Consider the following 24,348-nt stretch of genomic DNA (forward strand, 5'->3'; position numbering starts at 1 on the left):
AATACCAAACCTATCTGGTAAAGGACCAGATGCCAGGGACCACGCCCAGTCCACAGACAATAGGAGGCCAACTCTGATTAAATGCCCCATGAACTTTCTTGAAAGAGATTAGTCACCGAACCCCACTTTGGAGAGACCCGGTGTATACACATGTTTAAACATTGACACGAGGGTAAACATATATACACTGGGTTTCTTTTTTTTTTTTTTTTTTTTTTTTTTTTTTAATTTTTTTTCCAACATTTATTTATTTTTGGGACAGAGAGAGGCAGAGCATGAACGGGGGAGGGGCAGAGAGAGAGGGGGACACAGAATCGGAAGCAGGCTCCAGGCTCTGAGCCATCAGCCCAGAGCCCGACGCGGGGCTCGAACTCACGGACCGCGAGATCGTGACCTGGCTGAAGTCGGACGCTTAACCGACTGCGCCACCCAGGCGCCCCTACACTGGGTTTCTTAACGGCATTTTCCTTCTAAAATTCCCGACATGTGGCTTAACGTGGTAATCGGGATTATTTCATTTATCGACATGTCACAGTGTCTTCCCATACCCGCAGTAACAATAAAAGCATTCTACTTAAAAGAAATGAAAAGTATATGTCCAAGTTAGAGAATAAACAGTTGCCAGAGTTCACACTGGGGCAGATCAACTCTCAAGTCTCGCAGAGAGGTTTTGTGCCTCCTCTGTCTTGCAAAGGCGTCTGGCTGTTTTCTCTTGGTTTGTTGGCTTTTATTTTTAAGATGCCCTACATTTGTTACGGGAGCCAGGGAGGCAAGAACTGAAAGCCAATACTCGTGTTTTAATTCCATCAAGTACGTTTCAATTCCCATTCTGCATTTTGCATTAGGAACCTAGACTCAGACAATCCTTCACAGCACCGTGGCTTGCGGTCGGGCACAGGGGCTTCGCCTAACCTGACAAATGCTTATGCTTCACAGCACGAGGACAAACGGGGCTCGGAGTCAGGAACCCGCTCGCTGCTCTCTCTCCCTGCAAAGGGCAAACATATTGTCTGGTTACAATGTGTTTATAGAGAGAGGCCACCACACGTCTTACTCCTAATGTGAATGCCTTTGGAGGCACCTTTTTGTGTTTCTCCTCCAAAATTCTTAATCTCCGGAATCACATAACCCTCCCCAAGAAAGCAAGGGGCTCTATCCCAACCTCAGAGCCAAGCAACCCAGCCCTTCTTCCCGACTCCCCATCTCCATAAGCACACTCACTCGGCTCCAGCGAGGGACCGGGACCGTCTCTCTCCCCTCAGAGGACGGGAATGACAAGGCAGGCAGCTTGCTCGATTCTGAAAGATGAACATGTTTCAAATGAAACAATTAAAATTAGTATACATCTGCTCCCGCCTCAAATTTTGTTGTTTTTTGGTCACTGCTTTAAAGCGGGCAATGCCCGTTTTCGTCACCTCTGATTATTTCTGCATCACGTGTCAATATATTTTAACTGGAAGAAAGAGAAGAGTAGCGGCAAACCCTGGCACAAAGGGTCAGACTTAAAGGTTTGCTAAATTCAAAGTCACGCAACTTAAAAAAAAAAAAGAAGAAAAGAAAATCACACAAATAATGAAAACTGCACACAGCGTACAAAAGTATGCACGCAATTGTGTGTGTGTGTGTGTGTGTGTGTGTGTAAAACAGGCTTTCTGAATGCTTCCTATTCTAATAACACTTTAAAAAAAAAAAATGAGACTAGGAGCGCCTGGGTGGCTCAGTTGGTTGAGTGTCTGACTTCGGCTCAGGTCATGACCTTGCGGTTTGTGAGTTCAAGCCCCGCGTCGGGCTCTGAGCTGACAGCTCGGAGCCTGGAGCCTGCTTCGGGTTCTGTGTCTCCCTCTCTCTCTCTGCCCCTCCCCAGCTCATGCACTCTCTCTCTCTCTCTCTCTCTCAAAGACAAATAAATAAACTTAAAATAAATAAATAAAATCAGAATATATGCCTTGAGTTCTAAAAAGCAGTCTCTCAGTGAACTTTTTCAAAACCAGTCCGCACCTTCCAACTTCCGTCACACAGCATCCTTGCTAATCTCGCCGGAGGTTAATAATTCAGCCCCAGAGCTGTCAGCCATATAGGAGAAAATTCTTTCTTACCATCTGTCCCTCAATCACAAGCAACGGGACTATATGGGTTGACCTGTTCTATGATAGTGGTGGCTCGGAGGGGAGAAGCAACGGAAAGAAAAATTGTCTAAACAGGCTAACCGTCCCCAGACCCGGGCTGTGGGCTCTTTGCAGCCAGCAGGTGCGTGGACCCCATTCTCGCCCCCCACTTAGCAAATTATGTATAAACAAATTAACTTCCTGGGCTGGTTCCCTCTGAATTACTCCCTGGTCTCGGCGTGGTTTTCCATCAGGACAAACCTTTTCCTTTCCCTTATGCACCAGCAAACATACTGATACAATTTAAAGGTCATGTTCTTTTCAAACTGACAGAGCCCTCCAAAGTTTTGACGAGAGGCCCTCCAAGCCTCACACCCCTACAGGCGGAAAGGAATTAAGTAAAGCATCACTTGGTGGAAGCTCAATCATGTGAACTGATTAGAAAATGCATCCGGGGAGGGGGCCTCCGCAAGGTGACGGCAGCTCATCTCGAAAGGAGATGTCACACGGCGAGGCAGAGAGCCCCCGACACGGGGCTGGGGGAGCCACGTGAGGGTCAATGAAGATATAATGACCTCCCCGCGAAAAGCCTCTTCTTTCCCAAATCCCCAACGAACACCACCTCATCGGCCTCACCTTTTTCTTCGGTCAAACTTTACCCCAAACCCGAGACTGAATTAACGGCGTCGTGTCTTAACCTCCAAAGGACATTTGCTTGATAACTGAAGAATCGCCAGGAGTATGGATTCCGCATACACGTGCATGGTGTGTAGACATTGATATGTTTATTTGCAGTTGTGTTTGTGTTATCAGGGGACAGGCAGTTTGTGATTTTTTTTTTCTTTTTTATCTGTCCCTGGAACAAAAAAAAAAAAAAAAAAAAACCCTGGCACTGTATCGTTGATGTTATCAGCAGACGCTGTGCCCTGGGAATCTAACCAATAGTGTTGCGCTCTCTTCTGGTTATTACTATTTTTGTTACTGTTATTATTATTTGACATTTTTGCTTTGATGACTTTGTTCTTCAACCGAAACCTGCCGAGGATCACTGAGACATAACTGTGCTTGATGGTCAAAGAGGTTCCTAACGCTCTCTGTCCTAACCTGTGTGGCATGGTGACATCATCCTCCTATGATGGAGACTGGGGACCTTGATCGAGGCCTTGGATTTCTTGCACACCCCCTAACCCAAGGTGGCCTCCCCTCCAAGGTCTCTCCCTCTGGATTCTTCTGAGGGTCTCTGTGTAACCCCAGGCTTTATCTTTAGGGGGAAAGACCAGCCCACCTCCAAACACCCACCGAGAACTGAAATAATTTATCCCAGAGGAAAAAGAAAATGGTTTTGTTGTGATTGCACACACATCCTCAAAGTCAGCCCCGAGCTTGTTAGATTTTTACTGGAATGACTTTCCTTTTGAAGTTTCCCTCCTGGTTTAATTGATGCACAGAAATGCACAGCCTTGGCTGCCCCTGTCATGGAAGGCTGGGGCTGGAAATCCTGGAATCCAGTCATCAAATAGGTTTTCCTTGTCACTGTTCCCTTGACTTCATACCGCTTGTCTTTCCAAAATGAAGCGCCCCCTTCCCTCTCTCCGCCACAGACACGAGCTGCCCCAACCCTCGCCCACTTCCTCCAGCTGCCCATGCCTCCCTTACCAGACCTGCCCTCCCGGTCTCCTTCCTACTGATGCCCCTCAGCCGTCACAGCCTGAGACATGTGTGCTGTGGGTCCAGAGCCACCCTGCAGGACACAGGGAAGACTTCCCAGAGCAGGTGGTGGTTGAATTCAATCTCGGATGAAGGCATGCATTATCAGCAGCACAGTCACTGTGGACCACTTGTTCAGAAAACGTAAGGAAAAAAGCACTGAGGTTCTCATGAAAACTATACTCCATGTTCTTACAGTCTGGCCATCCGAACATTGCCTATCATACCTTCCCTCGGTCTTATTTGGGGGCGGGGGAATGGGGCGGAGAGGGTAGCCAATTAAAGTGAACCAAATCATCAATCAGCATCCATTAATCAACCTTTATAACCAAGCACTCGCAGCTATTGGCTGGAGATGCAAACAGAAAATATCTTTCCGCTCCCCAGGAGTTCAGTGAGAGCAAGACAACATTAACTGCCCGGCCCTTCTGGAAGTCCTGCGGGTTAACAGAAACTGATACTAAGCACCCGAGGGTCAGAGCAAAGGCAGCAAAGATTGGGGCCCCCATATCTTCATTTGGTCTCATTCCTAAATGCCCATGTCCCGTTGCCACACTAGTAACCGTCGCAGAAAAGGATCGTGAAATACGCTGGGAACGACGCAGTCGGGCCTCAGACCCGAGGACTCTTGTCCTCGTGAGAAGGGCTTCAGCTCAAAGAGGATCAAGGTGTTTCGTACCCGTGGGCTCTTCTGCGTCCTTGCTAAATCTGTCTTCCTCCATTTCTGGAGGGAACTTCAAAATCTGCATGGCTCCTCACATTTGCCAGGAAGGGAAGGAATCCAAGACCTTGAAATAGCGGAGGCTCTCTCCCTCATTTAAAACTTTCGTTCCTGGAAGAAGTTTAAGGATGTTGTATAAATGTTTTAAAGACGTGATGCAGAGGCATAGCCCGCTCCCTTCTCCTCTGGGGAGTCCGTCCTGTTCTCTGCAGACATCAGGCCTGTGGGTCAAGCAGGGCCAGTCATGACACCCTTGCTCCTGTGCCCAGGACAGGGCTGTCTGTCAACTGGAATGGGGGGAGGGGTGGACACAGGTCAGCGTGCCCCAGAGATTGGGGGGGGGGGGACACAGGTCAGCGTGCCCCAGAAAATGGGGGGGGGACACAGGTCAGCTTGCCCCAGAGAATGGGGGGGGGGACACAGGTCAGCTTGCCCCAGAGAATAGGGGGGGACACAAGTCAGGTTGCCCCAGAGTATAGGGGGGGACACAGGTCAGCTTGCCCCAGAGATTGGGGGGGGGGACACAGGTCAGCTTGCCCCAGAGAATAGGGAGGGACACAGGTCAGCTTGCCCCAGAGAAGGGGGTGGGGGGACACAGGTCAGCTTGCCCTGGAGAATGGGGGGGACAAAGATCAGGTTGCCCCAGAGGGACCTTACAGACAACAAACTCAGGCTACAGGGGTTTTATATTTTCAACCTTGTACTACTGTTTTACTGTCAACAACCACGTTTGAGAATACTTCTCTTTTTTTTTCATTGTTTTTAATGTTTATTTATTTTTGAGAGAGAGAGAGAGAGAGAGAGACAGACTGTGAGCGGGGGAGGGGCAAAGAGAGGGGGAGACACAGAATCCGAAGCAGGCTCCAGGCTCTGAGCAGCCAGCACACAGCCCGACGCGGGACTTGAACTCATAAACGGTGAGATCATGACCTGAGCTGAAGGCTGACGCTTAACCGACTGAGTCACCCAGGCGCCCTGAGAATACTTTTCATGGAACTTCTGTTTGGCTGTTTTATGGCACCATGCTTCGGGTGAGCCCGGACGAAGCGTTTGAGGGAAAATGTTCTCCGCTGTGTCCACGTGAAACAAGGACACCGACACCAGACCCTCTTGGTTCAGCCGGTTCGTCTGACCAATGATGGCAGCCCCCACTCCTCCGTGCCTCACGGCGCGAGGGTTGTTTCAGCCAAGAAGAAAGACCTCGCGGGGTCGCCCTGGCCTTGAAGTGGCTTCTCTGAGCAGGCCCCACCGATGCGTCTGTACCTTGCAAGGCTGCTGGCCCGGGTCTGACCCTCGGCGCGGCAAAGTGCTGCGTGCTATTTATCTCACCCCCAGAGTCTGAGCACAAGTCCCCACGGTGCGTGTCTGGGGTCGGCCGGGATGGCCCATCAGAAACCCATGGTTCTGGTGCTTCGGGTTAGACCCTGCCTGTTCCCTCAAGGATAGAGCATCACTGAACTGGATGATATTTTTGTCTCCTGTGCCAAAGCAATAAAAGCCACTGGCCTGGGCTGTGTATCCTGCCTGTGCCGCTAACAAGACACATTCCTTTCTGTTCGTGGCAAGTAGTGTAAGTTTCTGTCTTATGTCACAATCTCTGACAAGTGTTCCAGCACAAAAACAGTATCTTGGCACCAGGAAAATGACCATCGCTTTAAAAGATGAAACTCTCAAGGACACCAAAAGGGTAAGAGCCGCGGGAGAAAAGCCAGCCCCTCCCATGCCCGAAGACCACCCTACAAATCACGTCAGAATTGTTCCGCTCTTATCAAACTCCCCGGGGTTCACACCAACCACTCGGCCCAGGGATGCTGTTTGGCAATTCCACACACGCTGAGGCCACAGCAAACTGATTGGAAAGCCAGACCGGGGACAACCTCTTTCCTTCTTCCACTTTTTATACTTCGTTGAATTCTGTTTTACTTCTGGATCTTCAAGAAGAATGAATTCTCCAGGCCCCCGGGTGGCTTTGTCGGTTAAGCGTCCGACTCCTGGTTTCATGACTCAGGTCGTGATTTCACAGTTCATGAGTTTGAGCCCCGACTTGGGCTCTGTGCCCACAGCACAGAGCCCGCTTAGGATTCTCTCCTCCTCTCTCTGCCGCTCCCCTGCTCATGCTCGCGCTCTCTCTCTCTCTCTCTCTCTCTCTCAAAATAAATAAACTTAAAAAAATAAAGAATGAATTCTCGGTGCAGGGTATCACTTCTCAGTTTGGAGCACAGAAGCCTTATGCCTCTGAAGTACCTTTCAGAGACAGCATTTCTGATGGGGGAAAAAATATAATGGCTTTGAACTTCATCACATGGCCAACTTCCTTTTAAAAACACAACACAGTCTCCCTCTCTCTCTGCCCCTCCCCCGTTCATGCTCTGTCTCTCTCTGTCTCAAAATAAATAAACGTAAAAAAAAGAAAAAAAATTAAAAAAAAAAAAAATAAAAACACAACACAGGCTTGTTTAATAAACATGGCATCTATGAGCATAATATCTCAGAGAGGCACAGGGACGCCTGGCTGGCTCAGTCGGTAGAGTGTGCCACTCTTGACCTTGGGGTTGTGAGTTCGAGCCCCACGTTGTAGAGAGATTACCTAAAAATAAAATGTCTACAGGGGCGCCTGGGTGGCTCAGTCGGTTAAGCGTCCGACTTCGCTCAGGTCATGATCTCGCAGTCCGTGGGTTCGAGCCCCGCGTCGAACCCAGTAAGAAAAACATTAACTGAAAACTAGGGCTTATTTGTGTGTCGGAGCCCTGCATGTCACAGGGTGCTGGTGACCACCAGTCTAGAATCCACAACTCTTTCACCATCGGAATCCAAGGAGAAGCCAAAGCTGAGCCTAGAAGGTTTTGCCCAGGCAATACCAACAACTCCAGCACTGGACCCGGCAGCCCCCTGAGTGTGGGCGGCTGAACATGAGACCCTCACACCTCACCATCACGCCCCTCAGTCTCCCTGACGGAGCTCAGCCTCTGAGCCTAGAAGGTGAACGCAAGTTTGAAAGTCAAATTCTCTTTTGCAGAAGAACCGGCACTCTGAGCTAAAGTTCCGATTTAGTGCGTTGAGTCTTAGTGACATTATGCGTTGACAGGATGAGTGGTCGTGAGTATCCCTGCTTTCAAAATTACCCACAACCCTTAGAGTTCAGATCAGAACATGGTTTGCTCTGTCTGGGCAGGAGCCAAGTTAGATCAAGTTCAAGGGTCCTCCGAGGAGACTCAGGGTGTGCAGGTAGCCTTGTTTGAGAGGCCATGCCGGGTCACCCAGCCACACCCACTGAGCAGGAGCCCCGGTGCCCACCCAGCACACCATCCTTCTTTCCCTGTGACACCTACTCGGGGCACACGGCCTACTCCACCAGCCACGCCCAGAGCACGCCTGCCCCCCAGGTCTCTCGTACCCAGAGCCAGACAGAGCAGGGCACACAAGGCTGTCACAAGTGCATTCCACGACCTGAAGTCCCAGATCCCCAGGGAAATGTGTTCCTGCCTTCCCTCTCTTGTTCCAGGACCCTCGCCAGTTACACACTCCCACCCGGGACAGCTTGAGCCCCAGGCCGGGGTATAATGGAGCCCTCGCCACTCTGCTCCCGCAGGGAGTCTCCCACCACCAGCAGAGCCAACTTCCGGCCCGGCACAGGCTCCAAGCCTTTTATAAACTGAAAATGAATGAGGCTCCCTTAAATAAGGGAAGTGGGTGAGGGGATTCCAACTGCCCCTTCCCTAAAGAGCTTGAGTTGGGTGGGGGGGCCACTATGACAGTCCAGGCATTCAGCAGGCTTCCCTCAAGAGGGAGGGGGAGAGAAACCTGCCCGAACGACCATCCCCAGGAATCCTGGAAAAGGGAGAAAGGAGGATGTGCTTGGGCAAAGAACATTCCCGAAGGGTGGCAGACATGAAGACAGGGAAGGGGGCAGAGCAAGGAGACAGGTGTATGTATGTCTGTGTCTTTCAACCAGGCAGTTCAATCTCAGGTTATTTTATTTGACAAATAAAACCAAACTGCATATTTATGGACTAATGATGTGAGATATGGCTCTTTTATTCATACCCACTGCTGTTTAAAGACCAACTGTAAATATTCCTAAGACTTTTTGCAACTTGGTGTGGCACAGGTAGGCGGCCCTGAGCACAGCCTTGAGGCTCTGTTGATGATGGCACTGCCTCAAGGTCAAGGTCACAGTTTTATCACCTTTAGCAAAGTTGACTGCTGAGAGAGAACATCGCCGCTCAAAAAAAGGCACTCACTGCCAGGTTCGGTGCTGGGCTTGGGGTTTCAGAGCCTGCTGGAGCATGTTGGTCCCTGGTCCTGATGCTCGGCCATCACAAGGAGTCGGCGGCTGGGGCAGAGGGAGGCTGTGGCAAGATCATTCCACGCCAGAGCCGAAACATCTCCCCACTGCCCACCCCTTGCCATCACGCATGAGGGAAGTTTGTTAGCTCTCGGCCCAAAATGAGTTAAGGATGTATGGTTGCAATCATCATGCCTTCTCTGCCATCTGACTGAACCACATCTGACTCCAAAAAGTAGAAGCAAGGGAAAGAGGCCGGGTCACCCAAGGAGAAGAAGACAGTCCTCTCTGTCTCTCCAGGGGCAGAGTGAGGATCCCCACTGGCCCGTGTATCCCACCCAGAGCACATATTGCTGGCGGGTGGGAGCGGGCCGAGGAGAAGGGTGACCCCGGAACTGAGCAGAGACGGTGCAGGTACCGGGGAGACACCTGCCAGCAGACCTCAGGGGGCCGAGTGTGCTCTCTCCCGGGTCCCACCAGGTCTGGACGGTCGGAGCAGACCACGGGCTCAGGCGGCTGAGCCTGTCCACAGCGAGGGCATTAGAGGTGGGGAGGGGGGCACACAAGGGAAGCCCCAGCCGGACCCCGTCTCAGGAGGGCCCCCTGAGTAAATGGAGTCACTATCACAGAAACACCACCTGCCGCGGGCCCCTGGGGGACATCTCCCAGCTTAGAGATGACCCAGAGCAGCCGTCACTCAAACAGAACAGAACCTCCACCTTGCAGAAAGCCCACCACAGGCCAAGGACCTGCTCAGGGTGCCCGGATCCCGGGGTCGGCGCGGACACAGGGCTCCACGCGGCACTTATCTGCAAGAAGTTGTCCCCAGCAGCAACTCCTGCTCACGGACGAGTGAATTCCTGATTGCCCGTGGTGAGAAAGACACACCTTCCCATTGGCTGTTTAGTGACAGCTCTGGATCCCATGCGGGACGGGGCACATCTCGGAAAAGTTCGATCCCGGTGGGTGGAGAAGAGGGGACTTTCCCAGGGAGGGAGCAGCACAAGAAAGTCACAGGCGTGAGAGGCTAACAATGCAACCCGACCGTTGTTCCAGGTGCAGGGCCTTGCGCCACCCGGTTAGGCCTGCCTATCTGACTCCTCTCCAACCACCGCGGATGCGTTCTCTCAGCTTCCATCACACCAGCTGCTCTGACCCCAGGGCCTTTGCCTGTGACTTGCCCCGCGTCAGGAATGCTCTTTTGTTAGGCCTTCCCTTGGCTGGCTTTCAGATCCCGAAAGCCTAAATAAAGCCGCCGGTCATATCCACCTGTGGTATTTTCTTTTCAGAGAGCACTTCCCGCTCTCTGAAATCGGCTTCTTTCTTTGTCTATTGGTTCCTGTCCTGCTCCCCCAAAGTCTACCACCTCCACGAACGCAGGCATCTTGTGTGTTTTGTCCACCATCTTCAGAGACGAGGACAATGTCAGCTAAGGGTCAACCCTTCACAGCTAAGGAATATTTGGTGGGTGAGGGGAAGGCACAGTCTGGCCTCTCTGGGGCCTGGGCGCCCGTCAGCGGAACCTGTGGCTGTCCATCCTTCTTCGGGGTTGCGGAAACAGCATGGGAAACATAGCTCGGGTGGCTGGGAGCCAGCCAGGGCAGAGCCAATGGGTTCTGTGCAGAAAACACTAGTCATTTTCCGCTAGGGATGGTCCGGGCTTGCTTGCACAGAGGGTCCCTGAGACGCTGGAGCAGGGCCACTGGTGGTCACAACGGAGAGGATCTTTGCACTCACTCCATTACAAGTGCTACAGAAGGTTCTGCCCAGGCATTGCTCCCGGGGTCTTTCAGCCGGGCCTCCAGGCACCAGATCCTTTGGGAAATCAGCCTGTGTCTTGGCTTCCCAGGGAAGGCTGCCGCACACGGCTCAGCCGGGGCCAAGGCGTGCTGCCTGCCACTGTGTCAACCCCACGGCACAGGGGCAGCCTGGCAGGTCTCGGGGTCACAGCCTCACAGAACTGGCATACACCCCGAATCCGTGTGAGGGCCAAGGGACCGATTCCCAGTGCCCATGAGAGCTTCCTGCAAGACTCTGGAACACGGGGGCCCGTTCAGAGGAGAAAGGTATTCAGGATGCAGAGAAAGACCCCACGAGAGAGACCACAGCTCTGCGTGTAAGCCGCCAAGGGCCCGGGGGGCCAGAGGAGGAGTGGCCTTGTGCATTCGCAGGGGGTCCCCGATGAAGGAGTCCACGACTCACAGGGACACCTGTTGGGTGAGATGTCCGCCATGCCTCTCAGCCGCTGAGGGAGTGTTAAACCCAGATCTCTGGACCCAGGTTGAACCACTTACTAGGTTCAAATGATAGGACGTCTCAGTGAGCCGGTGTCCTAACCTAAAATACTGAGGCAGTCGCTACCTATGCCCGTGGATTGTTGAGAAGAGTGGACAAGGTCACCTACCTCAGGAGCTCGGCGATTCCTGGCCCTCAGTTTGTGTTCCGGGCTATTAGTGCTGCTTCTCCCCGGCACCTCGTGGGCCTGTCCTTCAGGGCCCGGCCAGCAGAAACCCCATGAGTCCCTAGATCTTTAGATCCTTCGCTCTAAAGCAGAAACCCCATGAGTCCTTAGATCTGAAGGGGGAGCCTGGCTGAACACACTGTGCCCTGGCTGAAGTTTCGGGACCCCCTGAGTCGTCCACTCTGCCCCTGTCCTGCCCCCGTCCCCTCTCACAACCTCCACGCCATGATCCTCCTCTGCGTTGCCACCCAGATAGGATTCTTGGCCCATTTCTTCTTCATTCCAGACAGTGGATGTCGGAGCCTCAAATAGCTTGCATCATGAGAAGCTGATATTCGAGGCCACATCAGAACATCAGAGATTTGGGCCACATAAGGACACAGAAAATACCCACTCACCAGGCTCTGCACAGCTGCTCCTCTCCCAAAAGGAGATTGGAAAGGGACGTCATCTATAGAAAGAACATTCCAGAATCACAATTATGTAAGGCTCCTTTGACCAAAGGGAGTCGGGTGCCGTAGGATGAGAGGGCCCTCCCTTCGTCTGTGCAGGAGAGAGACCAGGTGAGGCTCCCGGCCTCCCCTGCCAGGGAGGCACCGGCTCGGGAAGTTGGGGGTTTCCCTGAGGAAGCAGAAGATGAAGCATTTGTGTTTTGTTTGAATTGATAATGATGTCAGTTTCTGTTACGGGCTCGTTACAACAAACCTGGGACGTATTAGCGGCTCTTTAATTGAATTTGGAAATAAGAAGGAGAGTTTTGAACTGTCTTGTAAATAGTGGATGCATGGGCCTCCGTGGTGACTGCCTACAGCATGAGACAGAGGGAGGTGGGGACGTGGCGTCCCTCTCACCCGCCACCGGGCCCCCGAAGTGCACTAGGAGGTCCTGCTGGGCTCGTCGGGTTAAAGAGGAAGATCAGACCAGAAGCGATTCCCAGAGAGGAGAAGCGGACCCGATGAGATGCAACCTTTTATTTTTCATCCCAAACCAACAGCACAAGAACTGTTGACCGCCCAGCCCAAGCAGAGTCTCCTCCTGGGAACCCCACAGGGCCCCCAGCAGCCCTCGCCCCGTGACAGCCTGCCCCCCGTCAGCCTTGCCCTCCGGGAGGTGAGTTCATCAGCCCAGGACCTCCCTGCCACATCCTCCCGGAGCCCTCGCTGTCCAGCCCACGCCCTGACACAGGAAATCTAGAAAGTCCTTCCTTTTTGCCTCACCCTCTCCTCTCCTCTCCACTTGTGTCCTCTACCCCACATTCTCCTATCAACCCCTATGCAGCCCCTTCCAGAAAACCCTTGTGAATGATCCAGGATGTGTGTTTCTTTATTTACTCATGCCTGCAAAACCACATACAAATACACCGTGTGCACACATACTATGGGTTGGGGAGTGGGAGAGGAGTGACCAAATTTAGCAAATAAAAATACAGGACATACAGTTACGTTGGAATTTCAGACAACCGAATCATTTTTTAAGCTATTTTTAGATATTTACCGTTTGAAATTCAAATTCAAATTTACTGAGCATCCTGTTGTTTTGTTTTTAATTTTTTAATGTTTATTTATTCTTGAGAGAGAGAGAGAGAGAGAGAGCGTGAGCAGAGGAGGGGCCGAGAGAGAGGGAGACAGAATCCGAAGCAGGCTCCAGGGTCCGAGCTGTCAGCACAGAGCCCGATGTGGGGCTCGAACTCACAGACCATGAGACCATGACTTGAGCCGAAGTCGGAAGCTCAACTGACTGACCCCCCCAGGCTCCCCCTGAGCATCCTGTGTTTTATCTAGCACCCCTGGGCAGAGGGTGGTTTTATTCTTTTGTAAAATCTCACGACAGCGCTCACACACTTCTCTCTCAGGGCTCTGTGCATTTATCTCCAGGCCAACAGGTACGGCTCTAGCACATTCTTTTTAATGGATGCATAATATTCCGCGGTGGGGGGTGTTCCTCGATCCCCAGGCGACTGATCACCTCTACTTTCAGTTCATTGTCACGGTTGTTGCTTTAGTAAATCCCCACCCTTGGCCAAAGGGAGACAAGACAACATGATTGGCTCTGTCGTGCCTCCTTAAATTAGCTGTCACGGCAAAGGCAGATCACAAGTCCTGAGCAGGAGAACGCGTGGCTCAGAGCGGCCAGCCCCCGTGAGACCCTGCGGCTACACGGGCGCCCTGGGTGGGGAGGAGGGACAGCAAGGAACCCCCAGATGCCCCTTCCCAGCCGGGAGCATAACAATGGGGACGCTGAAATGCCTCGGGGCTCAAAGTCTGAAATGTGCTCAAAGGGAGAACCGCAGACCCACCCGTCTGCCAGAACCCACGCCGGCATAATTATTTTGCACGCACACCCCCGCCTCCCATCAGTCATATCTTTAACTTCATCCTTGCTGCTGAAAACACAAAAATAAAAAATACGTAGCAGCTCGGCTGACATTACAGCAACAGCATAAGCCTCATTTTACCAACCATTTAACTCCCTCTAAGGACCCCGCTCAGACACACGGGCACGTTGATGGGAGCTGTACAAAGGTCAGTGATTTGGAGGCTCTTTCCGACAATTTGCCAGGATTTTGGCATTTGTAAGCATCCATAGGACAGCTCTCTAGCAAGCTGACCTTGACAGCGCATGGGATAAATAAACCTTCAATTTACCCCCTCCAGCTCTCCGCGAGCCGGCCGGTCCCCACGGAGCCTTCACCTGTCCATATCGTTCAACTGCCTGCAACTTCCGACTGACGAACATCCACAGCTCCGCGGCCCAGTGACAAACACCATCTAACAGATAAGGCTTCTGGAAAGTCAAAGCCAATACTGCTTCCATTGAAAATTTAATGCCAGCTCCGTCTTTGCCCATCACTCTTCCGATTGTTGCACGTGTCCCAGGAGGCCCTTGAAGGTACAGCACTGCTCCATAACAGGTAATGACGTGGCATTTAATGATACTGTCCAAAGTGATCCCGGTCTTTGGGAAGTAATGTGCTCTCATGTACCAGATAAGCACCGCCGAACGCACCGAGCCGCCGTATCTTTCACGGCCCTGTCACCAGATACAATGTGACACATCCCCGGCCATCCTACCTGCCGCTCCTCCGACCCCGCCAGCAGACAAAACGCACACTTTCAGAGCAGAGCTCCAAAGCGTTAAGGGAATTCAGGCAAAAGGTAGGCTGGGAACGTGCCCGGAACGAAGAACCCACAGCCTCTTTAATACTTGAGCACTCTCGGAGTCACTCCTAAAATCTGTGCATTATACCTCATTGAAAAATGTCCTTAATCGACTCTGACGTGTTTTATTGGAGGCAGAAAAAATGTTTCAGTATGATAGATAAGGTTAAAAATGTTACTACTCTGATCATTTACTCGAGTGCCTGGCAAAAAAAAAAAAAAAAACAAAACCAAAACTCTGAAGCCCAAACCACTTACATCATTCATCAGATGCAACAGAGGTGGGGGGGGGGGGGGGGGTAGGGAAACACACACACACACACACACACACACACACACACCCTTATCTGACAGCCCGTTTTAGCTGATGGGACAAAGTACGCATTTTCAATTTTTTGACAAAGTTATGTTGTTTACGTAGATAAGGAGAAGAACAACTGTCCCATTTCTACGGCACGCCAGAAGGCCTGGAAATGAGGCTTCAACTGTAACGTATCTGCAAGCCACGCAGAGCACAGCACACGGAGCAAACAGCACCTTCAGGCTGCAGACCAGATCGCGCATCACCCCTCTTCCCAGGGGCTTTGCACACAGCCCCAGAGCCCAGAGCGCCCCGCTGGGACGTGCGCGTGCCTCGACCACAAAGGCAAGACGTCCTCTCCCCAGTGCTCGCCCCGTGGAGTGGCCATGTGCGGAGGCTGCCAATAGAGAGGGCCTTTCACAGGCTGGTTTCTCACAGAAACACCAAGCCTCGCTGTTTGCTCTGCACTTCGGCTGGCACCGCTGGGTGCAGAGCTGGGTGGCCAAAGCCCTCGAGTCCAGCACATCGTCCCGCGGGACCGGTCTCGCGCAAACGAAACCTGGGAACGTTCTGGGCAAAAGGGCCTTCCAAGTCATGTTAACTCTACGCCAGGTGTTCATCCAAACACCACCTTCTGCCGGACCACACGGGCATCTGCCTAGACAGATTCTGCGTTCTCCCACCGCAGTGACAAAGATCCCTAGGGACGATGAGTCTGAGTCCTAACCGCCACGGATGGGGACGGCTCTCGGGCCCAAGGCCGAGCAGCTGCATGACTGTGGGCCGGCGCCTTCATCCATAAAGAGGAGGGGGCGAGAGTGGCAGCGGTAAAGACGTGCCAAGCACCATGCCCGATGCCCTGGTGACAGTTGCTGGTGACGCTTGGGACCGAGGGAACTTACCCTCCAACTCTGACCGGTGAGCAGACGTGCTCGGAAACGCGCCACTAACATTCCGCTGGTTTGTCGAAAAGCAAGTCTGTTTTAAACCAGTCGTGGACACGATCGTTTTCCAAAAAGACTCCTGCCCTGAGGGATTGAGGTTCATTGTAAACCTGGCAGAGACGCACCGGCTCAGGCCACATCTGGGGAAAAGAATCTCAGCAGAAGTTTTCCCTGTCAGGGTCAGTGGGACCAGGGAAAGCCAGGAAAATGGTTACAGAGCCAACAGTGATTCAACAGTAAACCTCCCCGAGAGTGAGGGGAAACCACACAAAGCCTGCAAATGTCGCTTCTTTCCAAATCCATCATCCTGTGTAGCCAACAAACTTCCTCCAGCAAAGAAACCACATGGGCCACGGCCACATGGCTGGGCAGGGCTTGTGGGCATGTATGGTTTGCCTTGTGTGGCACACAAGTTTTTAAAAACGCTTGGGGCACCTGGGCAGCTCAGTCAGTTAAGCATCAGACTCTTGATTTCGGCTCAGGTCATCATCTCACGGTTCGTGGGATCGAGCCCCGAGTCAGGCTCTGCACTGGCAGCATGGAGCCTGCTTGGGATTCTCTCTCTCTCTCTTCCTCTCTCTCTGCCCCTCCTTTGCTCACATGCGCTCTCTCTCTCTCTCTCTCTCTCTCTCTCTCAAAAATAAACATTGAAAAAAATTTTATGCCATGATGAGCACCAGGTGATGTATGGAAAGTGTTGAATCACTATATTGTACATCTGCAACTAATATAAATAACACTGTATGTTCACCCTGCTGGAATGAAAACAAAATTTTAAAATAATAATAATAAAAATAATTAAAAGTTAAATTGAATTTTAAAAATTAAAAATAAAAACACTTCATCGGTTGCTATCGCAGGTCTTCCCTGACAATCGTGTCCAACCTGAGAAGGACAGCGTTCCTTCGCGTCTACGGACTCGATGTAAGTGAGACCTCCTACCTGGTAGTGACCAGCATTTATAACCCAGTAACACTCAAAAATTGGGAAACACCACGTGAAAATATACCATCTTTATGAAAAACTTTTCTAGACCTACTCTTGCCTCTATGAAAAGCAGGAAGAACATTCTAGATACCTGGCCAGGATTCGCTGAGATGGTCGAAGTCACGGGAAACATGAGGAACCATCATGGGCCAGGAGACACGATGGCTACCTTTCAGGTGGGATCCCGGACTGGCTCCTGGAACAGAGAAGGACGCTAGTGGGAAAACTAGAGGACTCCCAGCGAAATCAGGAGTGGAGAAGCAGTAATCGCTTCATGCCGGTATCTCAGTTTTGACAATTGTGCCCCGGGAAGGTCAGCTGCTAACGTGAGGGGCGTGTGGGAATACCCTGTGTTACCTTCGCAACTTTTCTGTAGCTCTAAAGTTAGTCCAGAATAAAAAAAATCATTTAAGAGAAAAGTGAGAAGGGGCGCCTGGGCGGCTCCGTCAGTCAAGCATCCAACTCTGGGTTTTAGCTCATGTCATGATCTCATGGTTCCTAAGTTCAAGCGCACCACCGTGGCTCAGTGGCAGCTCTGTGGACCCCATTACACACGGTGATCCGTGGCCTCTTGCCAGGCTGTTCTCCACTGACACCGTCCCTCGTGGCCGGTGCAGGGCCACAGCTGATCAAGACTCCCCCCCTCCTCCCCTGCCCATCCTCAGGGCCACTGGAGCCATGAGAGAGGGCGATGCAGGGAGGACGGAGGGCTATGCTTGAATTCTCACGGGCTGCTGATTCCCAAATTCTCACCCGAAGGGCTTATTAAACCCCCAGCCCCAGCGTTTCTCATTCAGCATTCGTGAAGCCCACGAATGCTCATCTCCTGAAGGTCCCAGGCGCTTCCACTGCCAAGGCTGTGGAGTCACACTTTGAAAGCCACCATTACAGGCAATGAACGCCATAGGCCAACATATTGACAGTTTACTCTTACCCTTTCTAGGGAGCCCCCCAATAAAGAAAAACAGTAAGCAAACACTGAGATCTCGGGGTGGGGAGTGGGTTGGCCTGTTGCAAACGGGCAGGAGAGCTGCATTAGGTGGTTCCGTGGTCAAGAGAACCAAGTTGGGGGTCACCCAGACCGCAGTTGAAGCCTGACATCTCTGCCCACTGGCTGTAAGATCCTTCCCAATGATGGGTCTCTGCCTCCGTGGGACTTGATTGCCTCACGTGTAGGACACAAATAATAAACCTTTGCAGGGCTCAACCTGCTGCTCGTGGTCCCTGAGCTTGCCCTTCACCCCAGACATCCCTCTTGCCTCCAGATTCTTATAGCTAAAGCAGTGGGTATTTAACACTCAGATCTCTGAAGTTTCACTCCTACCCCTCCCCTCACACCGCTTCTCCCACAGTCTTCCTGAACTCAGCTGAGGACTAGCGATCCCTCCCTCGAACAGGAAAGTCACCCCACCTGCTATGGCAAGAGCAAGTCCCCTCCTGCCTTTGCCCCAAAGGAGCGGCCGATGCTGCCTTACCTTTGCAAGCAATGCCTGCTGACCACCCCGGGCCAGGGAGACCCAGCGCCCCGTCCTCCATGGTCCTACCCGAGGCCTTCTCAAGCCTTCCCCTCCTGGCCCGGCTGGGACCGCCTTGCTCTGAACACCCGTGGCTCGAGTCTCTCCTCCTCACAAACATTAAAGAACCCTTCTGTCCCAGGTATGGGTGTGCGTATCTTACCCCCACTCCGAAGATGGGGCCAACACCTTATCTATTTCCCTTTCCCCAGAGCCCTCACCCAGGGCCGGGCACAGGGTCTCAGTTCTGAGAACTTTTGCAGAATGATGACAAGTCCCCGCTGGGCTGGTCCCAGAGCTCTCATCCAGCCGGGCACCCAGGCCACCAGCTGCTCAGCACCCACGTGTGCAGGACCCTTCACTGAGCGCTGTAGGGAACACGGGCAGGCACGTGCTTGCCCCTGCCCTCCGGGAGATGACGGCCCCGCTGATGTGATCGCCTCCAGGTCACAGGCCTGGTCACTGGAGAAAAACATCACCTGGGAGTGCCACCCTGGGTCAGAGTCAGGGAAGGGGCTAGGATTCCAGCAGGACTGGGGAGCGGGTAAGATGCCATGAGACGCTGACAGTCACTTTGGGGGATAAAGGAAGGGGCAGTGGGTGGGAAAGGGGTCCATGTAGGAAAGGTGTGGGGGCAGGGAAGGGCAGGGGAGGGTCTGGGGCGTGGACAGAGTTCCTGCGTGTCTGCAGCTAAGGACGAGCAGGGTTGGGGCAGGACAGGAAGTTTCTTTGCTACTTTCCAGGAGGCGGTACAGTCACTCAGACTGTAGCTCATAGACAACCCCGGAAGGCAAAGGCACTCATCAAGCCTCGGCTAACAGGGCACCCCTGAACCACATCCCTGGGAGTGAGTGCCCCACGAAGCAACATTACTCCCATAAATCTAATCATTATCCTGCGACTGGGATTAAGGTTTTGTGCCTTAAAAGTGCCCCTATTTTTAAAGGCAATCATATCAAATATGCCGTGTGTTTAATCCCATTTTGAGATCCCCTCATGTTTAATTTATTATTATTATTGTTATTATTGTTTAACTTTGTTTGAGGCCTCTGTCCCTGACCCAGTAGCTGGCAGCCTCTGGCCAGAGCCTGATACTCAGGTTTGGAGCTCGGCTCCCCTGGGTACCCTCTGGGCCTCCCTGTCCTCACCTATAAAATGAGGATAATAACACCAGCAGCCGCCTGTGAGATTTCAGTGAGCCAGTGCATGTCAGCTGTTGCTCACAGAGCCCGGTACGTCGAAAGCACCCGTGAACATCATGATGTGCCCCGGGGAAAGACGAGCCTGGAAAACAGTGCCAGAAATGGGGGGTGGGGAAAGTGGCTGGACGTGCAGGGGCTGAGAACCTCAGGAGCAAGATCGACCTCCCAGGGGCCACGTTTCAGGGGAAAACAGTCCTAGGGGGAGGATTGGGTCACCGTGATCTGGAAGGCTGGCTCTGCGGACCCGGAGGGCTGGCCCAGCCCATTTCACAGACTGGTACTCTGCCCCCCTCCCCATCCCCTTCCACTGGCCGGCTGGCCCAGAGCCCTCAAGGGGGAGCTGATGAGTAGGGGCCCCTCCCCATCCCCATCAGTGTCTCCTCTGCCCCACCTGCCCCGGGGACCCCCCAGCTCACCCTAGCAGGGCCTGTCCACACTCCCCCACACAGGCCTGGCTCGTATCGAGCCTGCCTGAGTCTCGTTTTGTTCCGGAAACAGTAGAATAAAATGAGTGTATTTTTCTGGTTATTAATTTCCTGACTGTTGTTGTTGTTGTTTATTTATCGAAATGGAAGATGTTTTATTTCCCAACCAGCTGCTACATGAAGTGTGAGGCCGAAACCATCCCAGTGCACACTGAAAGAAACATCTCTTCTTCTTGCCGGGAAGAAGGAAAGAAAGAACCCATTTGATTAGGTCATGTTCACTGCTCCGTTGCTCAGGTAACTTGCCTACTTGAGTCCACCTGCCAGGCTGGGTCCCCAACCCGGTTCTTGCCCTGCGGGGACCAGGCCCGGATGGGACCACGACGTCTTGATTCCCGGAGCTGCTGTGGGCCCAGTGCAGGCCAACGGTACAGATGGGGGTGAGGGGTTGGTAAGCCCCCCCAGAGTCAGCCGGGGCTAAGGGGCGTGGGAGAAGATGGGGCTCAGGACTCGGTCAGGGTCAGGGGCGGGCGTGACTTGCTGTGGGACGTGAGAGACAACAGTCCTCAGACCCAGCAGAGCAGTCAGCTTCAGGCTCCAGACTGTGAAGCCCGCTCAGACCCGGGGACAGGCCTGGCCTGATCCACCTGGACAGAGAAGAAACCAGGAAGTCCTTTCTTTTCATCTTTACACACCCACACTGTCACTCACCAGGTCAGGTGGGCGCTTTGGAATGTAGTTCACCTAACGGGACCTCACCATCGACCCCATAAGAGACGAGAGGCTGAGACTCTAGTGTCCAATAGAACCCAACGGTCATCCACAGGAAACTCTTGACATCCCTAGTTCCTGCCCTCCACACCACTGTGATGGTTAATCTTTGCCAAACCTGACTATTTGGTCAAACAGAGTGCCCCGATATTTGGTCAAACATTATTCTGGGTGGGTTTGGGACAGTGTTTAGGGGCAAGATTAGCATTTAAAATCAAGAAATGGAGTAAAGCAGATTACATACCCTAATATGGGGGGGGGGGGGAGGCTCATCCAATCCACCGAAGGCCTGGCTAGAATGAAGAGGCCGGCCCTCCCCAAGCAGAAGAGAGAAGTCTCCCGCCTGACGGCCTTTGTATGAGAGCATGACCTCCTCCCGGGTCAGCCGTCGCCTGCTGGGCCTGTTTCCCTGGAGAACCCCAATGAACACAACCCCTCCCCTGAAAAAAATCACATCCAGAGCCTTTACTGCGAACCTTGCTGGAAGGAGGGAGGGAGGGGTCCCTCTCAGTAGAGGCTCTCCAACCACAGGACTTGTCCCACTGGGTGGGGGTATGCATGGAGCTGCGAGAGAGGCATGGGACAAAGCCACAGAGTGAAAGGGACATGACCTTCCTCGAAATCACTTTGCGTGATGTAATCAGGCTCACACATTCTCTTTCACATTAAAGCGGACACCGACATATATGCAAAGAATGCAAACTTCGCATGACTTTTTTTTAAAAAGGAAGTCACGAGATGATACAGTTCACAAATGCGGTGGGTTCCATAGCCTCTGCCCTCATGACCCCCATTTCCCCGGGGTGGGCTGTGTACCAAAGTGATAGAGGCATGGTGGGCTGGTCAGTCTGTCTGACCACCTGTTCCATCCCGAAGTCCAATTCACATGCAAGGAGTCCAAAACCAGGGCATGGCTTTGACCCTCAGACTCGAATGTTGTCTCCTCTGCCTGCACAAAACCCTGTGCTCGGTGACTGCAACCTTGCTCTGGAGAAGAAGGTGGCTCAATGGAGGAGATTGCGGAAGCCCCTTCTGGACTCCAAGGGAAGGCCCTCTGGGTTCCCTTTGCTCCCCGCTTCAGCCTTTCCCCGTGGAGCTCCCTGCGGTCTGGGGAGCACACAGACCTTCCCTGCGCCTCACTTGGCCCCAGCCTCTGACCTGAAGCAGAAACTCAGGCTCATGTGTCTGGGCAAGGAGAAAGCCAGCTTCCATATTTGAGCCAACCTGAACTCGAGTTTGAAGTACTTCAAGCCCTCCCTGAGGGCTTTGTTAGGTCAGGGCCATGTGCTTGGCAGAAGCCAGTGCTGAGCTGTGTGGACTTGGCTGGGACACTGAACTCCTCCTGGACACCCACGGAGCATGACCTCATGGGTTCTCAGAAAGCAGGCAGCCCTAAATCAGGAGCCGAACAAGTGGAAGAGACTGATATGTAGGAACAGTCTTTGTTGGCTGGAGGATGGGGCATGGCCACCCAATGAAAATCTCCCCTTATTACACTGTGCATGTTACTTAAAATGTGCATGCGTGTGTGCACAAACACACACACACACAGGCAGGTGCGCACACGCTATAGACCACGCCTCTGAAACTTCACAGGGTTGTCCAAGATTCACTCGAGGATCCCTTTCTCTGGATTCCCCCCGGGTGCCATATAAGCGCACATGGCCACTGTCCACTGCGCCTACCGTCTCCATTTGGATGCTTCTCAGCTCCCCCCCCCCTCTCCATTCCTGTGACTGCCACCTTTTCTCCTGTTGTGACAGGGAAGGCTGTGTGGGGCCAAAGAAATTGGGTAAGAAATGAAGCCGGGGGATCTGATCGAACACTTACAAGGAATCATGCGCCCTCCTGAACTCCTCAGTGTTTCAAGGGGGTTGACGCTGGTTTCCCTGGCATCTGCTTATGAGACCAGAGAAATGAACGGGTACTTCCTAATCTGTGAGCCTAAGATGATTGGCATTGACTGCATTCTCTGTGACAAAGCACACACTGGGTCTTTACAGAGTTCTATGGCTTTCAGGACCCCATGACGTCCGCTGGCAACACAGCACCATTATCCCCCCTCTTCCATGCTCTCCTGTGGATCACGGAGGCTAGAAACCCAGAAACTACATTTTCTGGAACCTCCTGGATGCTGCGGATGAGAAAAACTCGCCCAGTTATTTAGAAGGCAGAAGCCTTATCACTGCTCGTCTGGTAGCACTGGGCAGGCGTGTGGACTCTGCAGATAAGAACTTTCGCAGCAGCTCACAAAGTGCCCGGCTATGCGCCGGAGTCACCTGCGGTCACGGCCGGTGGTACCGAGCAGTCTCGACCCTCCAACAGCCAGAGCCGTTTCCCGGACCGCCTTTCTTCCAGCCCTTCCGGGCCGGCAAAGCATCACATCCCCTGTATGAAATCTCTTCCTCCTTGAGATATCCAGAGTTATTCCCGTTTCCCACTGGAATGTATCTGGTCACAAAAAAAAAAAAAAAAAAAAAAAAAAAAAAAAAATACGCAGCACCACTTGTGTATTTAACTCAATGTAAAATGTTGACCTCCCTGGGACCACCCAAGAACATTGGCATAAAATAAAACAAGGTACGGCTGTCAGTTGAGGACTCTTGGCCCAGTGAGTGACCCACGTGATTAGCAACAGGTGCAGTCCATGGTGTTTTCAACCAGGAGGATTTTGAAACATTTTATCAATTGTCCCATTTCACTGGCTTCTATCACCAGACCCTGGAGGGAAGCAAGAGAACCTTTCTTTTCGTGAAATTAAATTCCTGTGTAATAAAATCCAAGTACCTATCGAAACCATTGGTTGTCCTATAACGATACAGCATTAAATACTGCTGGCAAACATGTTTAGCTCTCTGAGAAAATGAGATCATTGCCCATGAAGGTGGCAACCTTCAGGGATTTGAGACGGTTGCCCCAGGCACGCCCCCCGCCCCACCCCGCAACGAGAGCTGTGAGCTCTGCAGGTCAAGGGCACAGGGGCTGGTACCCAGTGCCCTGGGGAATATTCAGCTCCACCACCCTCTGCTGCTAAATGTGCCATCACCCCCTTACCAGACTTCCTTCCATCTTCTCTACAATGATGGCCACAGTCCACTTTTGAAAATGCGTCCAGGGTATCTGGGTGGCTCAGTTGGTTAAGCACCTAACTCTTGATTTCTGCTCAGGTCACGATCTCACGGTTCATGGGATCAAGCCCCGCATCGAGCTCCACGCTAACAGCAGGGAGCCTCCTGGAATTCTCTCTCTACCCCTCTCTCTCTCCCTGTATGCTCTCTCTGTCTCTCTCTCAAAATAATTTTTTTCAATGTTGATTTATTTTTGAGAGACAGAAAGAGACAGAGTATGCATGGGGAGGGGGGGCAGGGAGAGACAGCGAGACACAGAATCCAAAGCAGGCTCCAGGCTCCCAGCTGTCAGCACAGAGCCTGACATGGGGCTCAAACTCAGTAACCATCGAGATCAGGACCTGAGACGAAGTCAGATGCTTAATCCACTGAGCCACCCAGGCGCCCCTCTCTCAAAATAAATAAATAAACTTTAAAAAAAAGAAAATGCGTCCACAGAAGAGGTCTCCCTTTGAGGTCATCGAGGACAAGCCAAGCTGTTTAGATGCAGGGACACGAAGACACAAAGCAAGACAACCTGTCTCCGCACAGCTATCTGAGCACCTGCCGTGTACCGAGGATATGGCGCTAAGTTGCGGGAGCACCGAGGCGGGCCCGGCAAGCTCGCAGCTCACATTCGAGCAGCCGACACAGCCGACA

At 52.4% G+C, this 24,348-nt stretch overlaps 1 long non-coding RNA gene across 1 annotated transcript in view; it reads right to left on the reverse strand.

Moving 5' to 3' along the window:
* Positions 1-437: 437 nt before the first annotated feature.
* Positions 438-24,348, reverse strand: part of LOC125153151 (uncharacterized) — a 64,682-nt gene continuing 40,771 nt past the window's right edge. Inside the window, exons 2-3 of the long non-coding RNA XR_007147425.1 lie at positions 1,222-1,298; positions 438-988 (exon numbers count right to left, since the gene is read on the reverse strand). This is a non-coding gene — a long non-coding RNA (uncharacterized LOC125153151). The remainder of the gene's footprint in view (positions 989-1,221; positions 1,299-24,348) is intronic.

Source organism: Prionailurus viverrinus, chromosome E2, assembly GCF_022837055.1.
Source record: "Prionailurus viverrinus isolate Anna chromosome E2, UM_Priviv_1.0, whole genome shotgun sequence".
Classification (NCBI taxonomy): Eukaryota; Metazoa; Chordata; class Mammalia; order Carnivora; family Felidae; genus Prionailurus; species Prionailurus viverrinus.